The sequence below is a fragment of the Canis lupus genome, chromosome 6 (assembly GCF_011100685.1).
Source record: "Canis lupus familiaris isolate Mischka breed German Shepherd chromosome 6, alternate assembly UU_Cfam_GSD_1.0, whole genome shotgun sequence".
Lineage (NCBI taxonomy): Eukaryota > Metazoa > Chordata > Mammalia > Carnivora > Canidae > Canis > Canis lupus.
Genome location: NC_049227.1, coordinates 44991831 through 45005194, shown reverse-complemented (window position 1 = coordinate 45005194; position 13364 = coordinate 44991831).

Here is a 13364-nt window from a genome sequence, read left to right as displayed (position 1 = left end):
CCTGGGCGACAGACAGAAATAAATTGCAGCGTGTCTCTTTTCATCTCTTCCAGCTGTTTCAGCTTGTTTGTTTGTTTTAAATAGGAACACGTAGGATTGCTCCTATACTGCCCTCTGCACTGGTTTCCCTGCTTGACATTCCTGCTGGTCAAAATTGTGGAGGACAGAAACAGCAGCGTGCATGCAGCAGAATCCACACCAGAGTGAAGGAGGTAGGGGGTATTTCCAAGGGAAATTTAATACACCCTGGTTTGGCTTTAATTAGAATGATGTTGTTTAATTACTTTTTTTAAGGGGTAACCAACTCTCTTATCATCGGATTATTGCAACTAGAAAACGTATCCATTAAAAAATCCTGGAAATAGCCAACTCCTCTGTCTTATAAATACCCCTTCAGCCTTTGCTCCTCCAAAACTGTTCCCTTGGTGACAAGTGTGTTCCCTGGGTGATAACTGATGGATTCCTTCCTCATGTCACTCAGACAATGACTTTAATCTGAAGAAAGACTTCAGCTCCTTCTGAGGCATTACAAACAGGACGTAATCATGGTTCTCCGGAGGATGAAAAATGGAACTTTCCTGTAAGCAAGGAAAAAGCCCAATCTGTGCTAAAACTTCAGGAAAATGCCAATAGAGATGCTTGAGAGAAACCCTTCCACGCTCTTGTCCATGTCAGCTGGTTCTGCCCTGTGTCTGGACTCTGAGCAAGAAGGAGTGAGATGTCTGCATTGCCCAGAAATGTCACTAGTGAGTACACTTTACTTAGCCTCCTCTCATCACTGAAGTGACAGACTTTTGCAATCCTGGAGAGATCCTTAAGACAGCACATCCTGTTAAGCCAATTTATGGAAGAGGGTCTTATTTTTTCCATTAATCTATTTTGGTGGGAGGCTTCAACTGCAGTCAATAATACTCCTTGGCGCTTATTGTTTATTTATAAAAATGTTTATTCTCCATGTACTTTTTTCTGCCTATTAAATATCAGGTGTTTCAAAGGGAAAAATAAAGCAATTAAAAACTCTGAAGCCAGCCAAAATCATTTTTATAATACAATTATTTTTCTCTGATTTCCTGCAGATGATAAAATAGCCTAATCCACAGGGGCGGGAAAGCAAAATTGATGTCCATCTAAGACTGCTTTATGTTTTTTTTTTTTACAGAAATTATTAGGAGACAAACAAAATATGCTAGTGCTAAATGTCCCTTTTGGTCCTCGTTCTGAGAATCCTGTATTATTTTTAGAGTGTTTTAGGTAGGACTGCACCTGGTACATATGTTAGCTTTCTAAATTAATTCCTTCAGATCACAGTTGAAGTTTTATTTTAACAGCCTCCTTAAGCTGCCTTGATATAACTTCACTTCGGTCATTGCTGCCATTAAAAACAGGATTTTGAGAGCTGACGTGTGACATGTTAAAATGCTAAATTTTGGTCATTACAAAACGGATAATCTTAAAGTCACAGATGGATATACCAATAGGCTACCAGATAGAGGTTTGAATATTCCTGTCCCATTGCATTTTAACACCCTTGGCTCTTCCAGTTCCTTTTCAAAACTTTACTATTAGTAATCACCTGCCAACTTTCTCTTACTATCTTCTAAATGAATAGTCCAGGGGGACAAGAAAATACAGAGACATTGCCACATTAGTGGCAAGGGAAGTACAATTGTAAATCCAGAGATGAAAAAGAGAAAAATCTAAATTCCAACCCAAATTCTGTTTCTCATTTCTTTGGTTGTTTTACTCTGAGCTCTCAGGTTGACTTTTCTCAGATTATGCTGTGATGTCCATAGCACTTTTTATTTTTAACCTTCTTAGTACTCGGAATATCCATGATGATAGAGTACTATGACTCTCTAATTGTGAAGACAGGGAATTAGAAGCAGCATTTTGCTAATCCCACATTATGAAGGGAGAATGTTTTCTCTCAGTTTTCAGTCTTATTGCTATTTCCCCAAGTTACAACAGTTATTAAGAGACAAAAATAGTAAAGGTGATGCAAGTAAGCCCTTCAGAGGCAGACATTCTTTATCAGTTTTGCTTACCATTACTAGGCATATAATAGGTATTTAATAAAAACTTTATGAATGAGCATACAGTGGGTGACAGGAGGGAGAATGTGACATGAAACACTAACCACACTACAGGAGTTTCTGCCTCCCAAGAGAGTGGCATAAATTCTGGAACACAGCAAAACACATTGATGAGCCATTTGGTTGTGGGAGAAAAATAAAGCTAGAAGGTAGAGGAGAGAAATGAGACTCAGAACTAAATTATTTCTCTGCATAATTAGCTGCAAATTTGGGTGTTTCCAGGAGGATTGGGAAAGTAGATAGAGGTCTGCAGAGAGGAAGAGAAGTAAAGTACAGAGTGAAAATCAAGCCCTCTCTAGATGAGCCACTAAGAATGGCTGAAGGACTTTTTAGAATATGGTAAAATCTCAATTTTAAATGATATATGGGTTGCAATGGAATCTGCTGCCCACAGGCTTCAGTAGATTACTGTTAATTACATAGCCTCGGGTCACTGATGCCTGGCACGAGAAGGATCAGACTGTTATCCAGTTGTGGGGAGCCATTAGAAATCAGTCGCACAACATATTTGTGGTGATGAGATAATCCACAACTAAATGAATCCAATGGTAACAGAAACCCAAAGCCAAGAGATGCCCCACAGACGTAGAGAAAGACATCTCAAAAGTCAGGATAATCTCGCATATATCTCTGTTACCATGAGTGCAAATATTATTAACTTCTCACTGAAATATGTTTCCAGACTTCCAGATATTGGTAACACGAGTGATACGTAAACAAAAAACATGAGAAGTAAGCCTATCCTAACAACATTTTGTCGGCTCTATCTATCTAATTCTGAGGGTTTGGGTGGTTGTTCAAAGTTTTTTTGTTTTCTTTTTTTTGGGGGGGGGGGTAGATCTCATATATATCTTGAATTACATAAAAATAGCATTACGATCACATTTAATGCTCACATGAAGTATGTATAGTAGATATCTATATCTCCCTTTCACCAATGAGAAAATTTAGGTTCAAAAGTTAAGTAACTTGTTCAAAGAGTCAGGGATTTAACTCATGCCTGGCTCAATGAGCCTGAACTCATCTAGCTGCAAGGCCTATGGGTATCCTATTTTTTTTTTTAAATAAGCTCAAAAGAGAGGAGATGTGTAATTCTGAAAAGAAAAACAAGGAAACCACCCACCCCTAAATCAACCCCCCTCCCAAATCAGTCTCTGGTTCTGAGAAGAAGTTGGTCAATGAGAGGCCTTTGATTAGACCTGTCTTATGGGGAAAACTGTGAGTTCCAATAGGCTCAGAGATAAAGAAGAGAACTGAGTCTTTCTTGTAACACACAGGATACCCCAAACAAACTGGGGTAGCCTTAATAATGCAGGATGAGAAGGAATTTAGCAATGTCATTAAGATCACCTTGAGGTGCACAGTGAAGGCCTAGGTTCAGATCTCTCTGCAATATATACTTCTCTGTGCTTCTATTTCCTCATCTGAAAAATGGGTATTGTAATAATGTCTATACCCCCACAGTAGTTGTGTGGATTAAATGAGATAAAGCAGCTAGGTACTTGGCATATTCACATAATATAAGGCTACTGATAAAGATGATGATGTACAGCATCACCACTCCAGCTAAGATAAATAAAAGCATCCGAGTATTTGGGTTTTTTCTTTCTTTTAATTAAAATTCCTCCTACTATACTGGATCAGGAGGTTTTAAGTTTTTTTATTTATTTATGATGGACACAGAGAAAGAGAGAGAGAGAGAGAGAGAATGGCAGAGACACAGGCAGAGGCAGAAGCAGGCTCCATGCAGGGAGCCCAACGTGGGACTCGATTGCGGGTCTCCAGGATTAGGCCCTGGGCTGAAGGAGGCGCCAAACCACCGAGCCACCCAGGCTGCCCTCTTTTTTTTTTTTAAATTTAATTTAATTTTATTCATGAGAGACACAGAGAGGCAGAGACACAGGCAGAGGGAGAAGCAGGCTCCATGCAGGAAGCCCGACATGGGACTCAATCCCTGGTCTCCAGGACCCCACCCCGGACTGAAGGTGGTGCTAAACCGCTAGGCCACTGGGGCTGCCCTGGATCAGGAGTTTTTATAAGGGGATCAAAAGTCTTTCAAGTCAGACCTTTGTCTCAGTATTTTTCATGAGGGCTGAAGGCAAGAAAACTTAATATATAGATAAACTGAGTCCCTCATCTTATGTAGGTGTTGATGGCAAAAGAAGCAGGTTACTATAGCAGGCTATTTTCATTACATGTTAATTGGTTTGAATTGTAAAACAATTTGAACCATAATACATTCTAAATATGGTAGCCCCCGGAGGACCAAGGATATAGGAAGACATGTTTCCTGGGTGAGTAGCTTTGCTTTTGAGAGTTCTCCTTTGCTAACAGGAAAACCATAGCAAAATCCAAGCTAGTTAATATAAAATAAATAAATGAAAATCCTTATATAGGTCAGAAAGAAGATGAGAAAAATGACACCTATTCCCAATCTCACTGACAAAAACACTTTAAAAAAGAAACAAGCAGACACACTGCTGGCTTCTAGGTGTGTTTAACTAATTGCAAAAACACTGAATTTTTAACAGATCCCTCCGTCTGCCAAAGGCCACGTTTTGCCACCCAGTAAAATAGCTGCTAATGTGAATTCAAGCAGTGCGCTCAGAACCAGCTCAGTACCTTACAGAAAAGACACAGAACCACAGAAAGATGATGTGGCCTGTCTCTGACCAACGGATTCTCAGTTAGCCATCACATCGCCAAAGGGTTGACCACAGTGACATGTGGAAGGGGAAAACAAGCACTTGGGAAATAATCAATTTTCACTGCTGTATGGTACTTCTAAAAGGTTGCTACAGTAATAAAATTAGGATGCCACTTTATTATTGCAGTTAAAGTAATTTTATTTACTTTTTCAGTCAAAACATACACACACACACACACACACACACACACGGCGGTGAGAGCAATCAGCTGCTGCAGTTGTTAGCTTACTGATTAAATATGTTGTCACTGAACTCTGAACTAATTAAGGAAATTGAAGCTGCTTGTGCATTAGCCAACATGGTATTAACATTGTTAACTGAGGTTTTTGAGCTTGCTTACTCTTTTCTTTGCTACGTTGTTTTAAATCACTTTTCTTTGTCACTAGCAATTTCACCTAGTTCCCAAAACCCATTAGAGCTCTCTTTGAATCTTTAAGGTATATTATTGATAATGGCTCTTCACATCTCTTGCCATTTGATTATGAAAGAAGCTCCAGATAAGAAGCACTAGAGAACTATAGAAGCCAAAAATGTCAAATTAATTTTTATAAGTTGTAACTATTTTTTTCCCTTACAGAATGACCCTTATTTGTGGGCGGATCTACAAATTTCGTTAGAAGTAAGCCAATGAATGGGCTCAAGGAAGAGCATCAAGCAGCTGATCCTATGAAACCAACCTGAATCTTGAGAACTCTGGGACTCCACTCTCCAGGGCTTCTTTTAGCTGCCTGAAAGTATCCTGGCCAGTTGTATTGCCCCTGTCTAGGCCTTTATTTTTGATAACCCCCTAACCCAGGCATCCCAATACCCTAAAGTTGATTTGTCTATTTCCAAAAGCAGAAAGATGTCAGTAGGTTGTTTTTTCCTGAAATGCTAGCTGTGAAATATTTATTCGTTGCTTTGCTTATTCCTTATGCTAGCAGAAAAGCAACTTCAAGGCTTCAGGGATCCGAAAGGGAAAACTCTTGAAGTGCTTCAAAGGAAAGGAAGGAAAGAAAGAAAGATCTAGAACAAAAGTTGAACTCTGTACTGTACCAAACCTGCTTCACCAAGGTTACTTTCCCAAATAAGAAAATACCAGTACTTTGTATTTGTATGATGCTTTTAACTTTTTCAAAGCACTTTTACCTACATTATCCTGTGGAAACCAGGAGCTGACTTTTATAAATGGAAAGGACACACATAAGTGATCCTAGGGTGCTTCTAGAAGTTCCAAGCCAAAATAGCTATCGGGTTTAATGAAAAGAAAAGTGCCCGGAAGCGAATCAAACCAGTGCTAATCAAGCAGCATGCAGGTTATCAGCAGAAGACAAAGGCTGTCCATTTAAATGGTTGAGAATTCAACAGTTTAAACAATGTAATAGCAAGTCTAAGCAGGACTAAATGTACAAGGATCAGCTGGAACCACTTTTAGCCAAGATTGATTGATTTGGTTTTTACAACACCAGTCAGCCAAACAAGTAAACAAAGGTTTTTCAACTCCAACTGATTATATTGACTTTAAACTCATTGTCTGTATTTTACTAGGTTTTGAAAATTATGAACCCAGGAGATAGAAGATCTGGGACCACACTGGGGGATGGTGGTGGTAGATGCTTGTGGATTTTAAAACACACACACAAAAAATAGGCTTCATACACAGCATGAAATAGTAAGTAGAAAATAAAATGAGTACAGACAGTGAGCAACACATGCACCCAATATATTAGATTCATTTTTTTAAGAATTGCAAGTCTATGATTTAGAAGAAAGAGCTTGGGCAAGTCAGTGGACAGAGTTTTCCTCTAAGATCCCTTGCAGCATGAATAGATTATCACTTGGTGAAGAACACCTTGAAAACATGGTTCATCAGCATGTCTATCTCCATCCAGAGTAGCATGTAGTTGTTTACTTTCTCAGTTACTGGAATGATCATTTATGAAAGAAAGGAAGGAAGAAAAGAAGGAAAGAAGGAAGGGACAAGGGAGGGAGGGAGGGAGAAAAAGGAAAGAAAGGAAGGAAGGGAAACTTCCTAGAGGCCATCAAATCTATTTCTATACTTTGTTTGGATATAAACTCTCTCAGAATGTTCTATGAGCTTCCAGACACAGTCCCAATACACTCTGGTGGCTGGCCCTTGTTAGCTGCCAACTTAATCCATCAACTGCTTTAACGGAAAGCCCTGGAGAGCTGAGGCAGCCAAAAGTATTGGCCTCTCCCAGCACAGCTGAGGAGACATCCCCTCAATAGCTACGGAGACATGGCCCAGGATTGCTTTTTCACTAAAAGGATGTAATTGCTAATGTAGTTATTGACTTGATGGATCTGTCCCAGCTTAGCTTATTTCATTAGGACTGTTTCCTCAGCCATTTTAGGATGAAATTTCCTAGGTATCTTACTACAAATAAGATGTCTGTCTTCCTTTCCTCCGTTTTTTCCAACATGTCATAATTGATTCATGTTTTCTAAGGCCTCACAATGTACTCAACACAATATAATACATGGTTGTGATCCCTTAGCAGTTTATATTCTAAATGTGAATACAAAAACAAAAAAACAAAAAAACAGCCTCCATATTTGAAATCCCTGAGATGCCTGCGAAAAGCTTTGCTGCTTTCATGAGTCAGTTATTTTAGGGCCACTTATGGTTCATTGATCTTCTTAAACAGTTGCTTGATCATTTCCTTGTTCATCAAAATATGGGCAACGTTGCCAAAGAAACAGTTGTAGTCAAAAGCCTTGGATTTTTCTTTTGTAGGGCACAAGTTTTTGAAGTCATTTCTCCGTTGCAAGTTAGAAGACCAAATACCTTATTCTTCATCTGTTAGCCAAAGAAAGAACCCAGTGATAATAATCCAAAAACAGCTCATAAATCCCAGTCTGATGTTCGCTACAACAGCCTAGGAAGGTTGGTTAATTCAGAGATGGCAGATTGCTTTGATCCAAATCTGAGGAATGAAACCATTCATTATAACTTTAAAGAGAGTATTTCTTAGAAGGGGCAAAGAAACCAAAATAAAATGGACCCCACGACTTCAAAATACACATTTTCATGATCGAATCACAAAGTCCACCTGTGTCTGAAGGAGAATATAATGTAAGTGAAGGAGTTAATGCAAGCCTTCTCACCCAGGCCCTTGCCACACTGTAATTAAAGTGGTGTCAGCCTTCCACTATAAACTAGCGGTATGATTTTCAGAGGTTTATGACTCAACCATAAAAATTCACTCTGGGCTGAAAACTGACACAAGGCAATGAAACTTGAGAACACAATTTTTGTAGAGAAAATTATTTCCACTCTTTTAAGGTTATAGAAACTTTTTTTAGTCTCCATTCTCACCTAATGAAAATAAATCTGCTTTATATATACAAATTTTCTATGGGTTTATTGAATTTCAATAATCTATGATGTTGGAAGTTCTAAAATATTTATTTTCATGCTTTTCATGGCCCTGAATAAAAGTTTCTGATGCAAGCAAGTATTGGGACTTTGCAGAATTTAAGTCAGGAGAAAGTATAGGAGGGCATCAGATTCAAACCCTCTTATCCATGCGGGCAATTTCCCTGACGGTGCTTCTTTTCTTCCCCTTATTTTCTTCTGCGCATTATTGATATGTTAAGACCAATTTCTTCCTTGGGTTTCTCAAAAATTCCTTTTTAAAAAATATGTAACACTTCTAGGGAGATGGCAGTAGGCATCCTAGTTGGAAATAAAAAGGAATTCTACTATTTTTATAAACTGTCACTGGAAGAATCTATGGTTAGGAGGGCAATGTGATTGGTGCCTCAAAGGCCATTGATTAAAATAGCTGTTTGGGCTGTTCTGGATGGTAAAAGAAATATTCTCCCTTTGGGAGGAAAGGATCCACCCTAAAACAATGGAATCAGAAGGATTGATGTATTTTTCAGGTATAGGATATATACAAACCTATTGTTACAGAAGTTTTGTTAGATAAAACCCTTATAGTCACCCATCATTAAATGGCATTTGCATTATACAAGCTTTCACTTTAAGAAGATCTTAAAATCTATGAAGGTCCACTTATAAATTCAAGATTTTTCCCTTGAAAACAGCAAACAAGGATGATTAACCACAAAAAGAGAAATTCATTATTTAAGCATGTTGGTTTCTCTATTCCCGTAAAAACTGTAAACAAAGAAATTCAGATCTAAATCTGTTCTCTGATGAACTGTACATCTTTCTATATTAAACATGCTACTTTAATTCCACTGATATAAAACATTTTGAAAGGTGAAGGATATATTACGGAGATCCTTTGGAGAAAAAAAAATTATTATTTTGATTATTTTAAAATAGGGGCAAATTAGAAGAAATGAAATAAAGTTACTAGTTAATCAGCATCCATTATGTGTCAGGCAGTTTGCTAGGCATTTTATATTTACATATTACATCTGTTTACACAATGAAGGCAAAAAAAAAAAAATTCCAGTTGAAGCTGATGCTTTCTCAAAGGGATTAAAAGAGTCTAAATCTAGACAACAGGGGGAAAGCACCAGATCAGAGAAAATTTCAACATTGCCATTGAAGAATGTTCTTACATTCTTGTGCATACCCTAACATATGCACCAAGTCCAAGGCATAGATTGTCCTCAGAAAGCACATGGAAAAAATTAACCCCTACTCCAAATCCATCAAGCTGTAGGTTTGCAGTGACTTAAACTCTCCAGATATTGTGAGGGCAATGAAGAAAAGTGATCTCACAATCTGGGTCCCTTTGCAAAAGCCCTGTCTCCAAATGGCGGAGTTCCACCTTGACTCATTTTTTAAAAGTTGAGCTTCTGCTCCCAAGAAAAGAATGGAATACTCCAAGGGATCAGGAGAATAACTAGAGGGAACTGAAGGAGATTTGGCTTGTGTGCAGCAGGCAAGAGAAATGTTTCCAATGACCCAATTTAAAGGACTATAACCTTGTAGGGCACAGAGAAGACACAGGAGCCTGCAGGACAAGTAGGAGTTCCTTGATCAGAGGTGAAACAATTCAGTTTGACATCGCTCTCACTTTGAGGCCAAGACCACCAACAGAGCGCTCTTGGCAAGCTGCACTTAGAATCCTTGCTCAAAGGACAGGCTGGACTGGAAACTGGAGTGTGCAAAAATTGCTGATTGGCCGCTGGGATTTTCAGCCACATCAGCACACATAGGAAGGAAGGAACACTGTCAACTTGGCCCTCTCTAAATGCAACGGGCAGGGATGGAAAATGAACATTGCTTTAAAAAATAGGGAAAAATCCTTCTGAGCAGATGGTTTTTGAATACCAAAATATTTTTCTCCTAAGTAGGACTTGGGCTTTTCTCTGTTGTTGTTGTTTAGGGTGCTCACATTAATTTGCCAAATGTGAATACAGACTTTACATTTTCCCTCTAATATTTTCGTTTCTAAAACAAAAAGGTACTTGATCAAAGGCTGTATTATGAGCACTTTTCAGCATTCCTTCCACTCTGAAAGTTTGGACAAAGAAAGATTGAGGTTATAGATATGGCCTCCTTACATTCTGAACTTTCTCATCATGCCTGTACTTATAGTTTCAAGTAAATTATTTGTGAGATGATTATGCACAAATGGATCAAAAACACTTTGATATCTCTTAAGGCCTTTTTAAAAAAAGATTTTATTTATTTATTCATGAGAATACAGAGAGGGAAAGAGAAGCAGAGACACAGGCAGAGGGAGAAGCTGGCTCCATGCAGGGAGCCCGACGTGGGACTCCATCCGGGACTCCAGGATCACACTCTGGGCCAAAGGCAGGCGCTAAACTGCTGAGCCACCCAGGGATCCCTCTTAAGGCCTTTTCATTCATGAATCAATTTAGCTTTTGGACCATGCTTTATATTTTGATGTTTGAGTATTAGGACAGTTGTAGATTTGTGGATGAGCTCTGAACAGATTTTTTATAGACACCAGCAAAGAGAAATGATCATTTAATTATTTGTCCCTGAAACTGTTCAGTTCTCCTCAGCTGAAAAAGCTGCCCAAACTCTTAAACTATTGACTAACCCAATTTTCCCAAGGCTAATTCCTCCTCACCATTAATACTCACAATGTCTTGGAAGCCGGAAAGGAAAAGTGTGAAGTTATGAGCATGATACTTCCCTCTGCTCTCAGTGATATATACAGTGTCCATCCATTGTCTATGCTGAGCATTAAACTTGTGTACTTCCCCTTTCCCATCATGGATCACATACCCCCACAAGTCATTGCTCTGAATCCCTGGCATCAGATGGCTCATCTCAGTTTCCTTTTCTTGATTTTTCCTTCTGATCCTAATAAAAATTATTTTTCTGCAAGCTGTGACCTTGGCAAAGACCAGATCAAGTAAATCATCATCTAGCTAACATTCGCCCTTCAGGTCTCTAAGAGATTCCATTCCAGAAGCCTTCCCTAAAATTTCAGATTGGATGAGCTCTTACTATTATATGCTTTAAAGACCTTGTCCTTTGCAGGACTCACCTCAACTATGATCCTATAAATATTTGTGTAATGTCTATCTTTCCTACTGTCCTATAAGCTGCCTAAGACAGGGAACGTGGCCTCCCTTGTTTTCTGCTTTGCCCTCAGCACCAGGCACACTGCCCAGAATTGTAGGCCCATGTGAAATACTCATTACTGCTGTTAATAGTCACTGGTAATTTCATGTATTATTCTTCACATGGAATATTTGTCCTTTAAAAGGAGAGAGGGGAGGCATGTTTATTGGCTTCTTCAAGTGCCAGCACTATGATAGAATTGAGAGTCTTACCTCATTGGTCTACTCAATAACCCTGTGAGGAATGGATTTTTCCTTATTCAGAGTCACATAGTTAAGCTACTGTTTAAACCCAGTCTGCCTGACTCCTAAATATTTTCACTACATCTTACTTTTTTTGTTCCCAAAGGAAATAATCACTATGATAGAATGCAAGAGGTTCCTTTTTGACTCTTCATTCACATTACAGAGGTGATCATCTATATTATTTATGGGCTTTTTTTTTTTAATTTATGGGCTTTTAACTGGTGTCTCATTGCACACCCTTCTGCCTTCTAAAATCCTTTGTCTGTACAACAGCCGGAGTAATCTTCTGAAAACATAAATCAAGCATGTCACTCTCCTGCCTTAAATCTTCCAGGTTTTTCAATGTACCTAAAATAAAGTTCAAATTTCTTGCAATAGCCAATAAAGCCTTCTGTGATCTGGCCTCTGCCTACTCTCAGATCTCAACTCCTACCACAAACCTTTTTAGTCACTATACCTCAGTCATGCTCATCTCCTTAATTCTCTTAGACTCCACCAAGCTGTCTTTTGCACTCTTCTCTCCTTCTGAAATTCTGCTGTCCTTGCTTCATATATCTGTCTCCATCCTTCTTGCCAGTCAGGTCTCAACTCAAGTTTTACCCCTTCAGGGAAACTCTTCTGACCCCCAATCTAAAACAGCACCCCTACCTTGATCCCTGTCACTCACACCATTCTACCCTGAGATGTTTTCTCACCTAGACAGATCAAATCCTCTCTTGGCTAATTCTTACTACCCAGGCTTCAGACTAATTATTACTTCCTTAGAGAAATCATCCCTAAAACTCCGGAGAGGAGAGGTCTTCCAGGTGTAGGTTTTGTAGAATGGATCTTTTTCATGAAATTTTGAATGTAAGAAATAGATTTTAAGTAGTTACTTAAAGTAATTATAATTTTAAGTAATAATTTAAGTATTATTATTTATTATATAAATGTATAATTTTTGTTTATTATGACTATAATTATTTCAAGTATTTAAAATTTAAAGCAATAATTTTTAAAATAATTATTAAAATGTTCTAAATAAGTAATTTAAAGTGTGATGAGTATTACAAAAGGAAAGTCACAAAATTGAGAAATTACAAAAGAGACTTCTGGAGCATGAGAATATAAAGGCACCTATTCTAGTCTGGATAAAGGAGAGGTCAAGGAAAGCCTTCTAATCAAGGTTTTCTAACTAACCTGAGACCTGAAATATGAGTAGGACTTAGTCAGGCATAGGGTAGAAAGTGGGATGGGACAGTGAGGGAAGAATGTAAGAATATTCCAGGCATCCAGAAACACATATATATGCTACCTTCCACCCCAGACATCCACTCACTTTCTGTCCCATTGCCCTGCTCTCATAGAACTCACAACTACCTGAAAATACATTGCTTTCTTTGATTATGGTCTGTCCCTCTAAACTATTAAAAGAAAAATTTCCTGAGAGCAGGAACTTAGTCTGGCTTACCACCCTACTTGAGTGCTTAGAACAGTGGCTATCATTTAGGAAGTAATTGATAATTGCGTTCTAAACAAATGCGTGAAGGGCCTGAAGCAGTAAAGGCAAAAGCGAAGGACTGCAAGAAAGGCACTATGGCTGTGCCATAAGATGGGAAGAGATGATGTCATAAGGTAATTTGGGGTTGGGGAAAATGGCTAAACATGGAGCAGAACTGGTTAAGGAAGTTGGACTTTACCGAAAAGTAATGAAAAGATGTAAATTTTAAGTAGCTGTGTTATATGACCAAATATGTGATTTTAAAACATTGCTCTAGCTAAAGTATAGAGAATGGAAAGAAGAGGAGCAAAC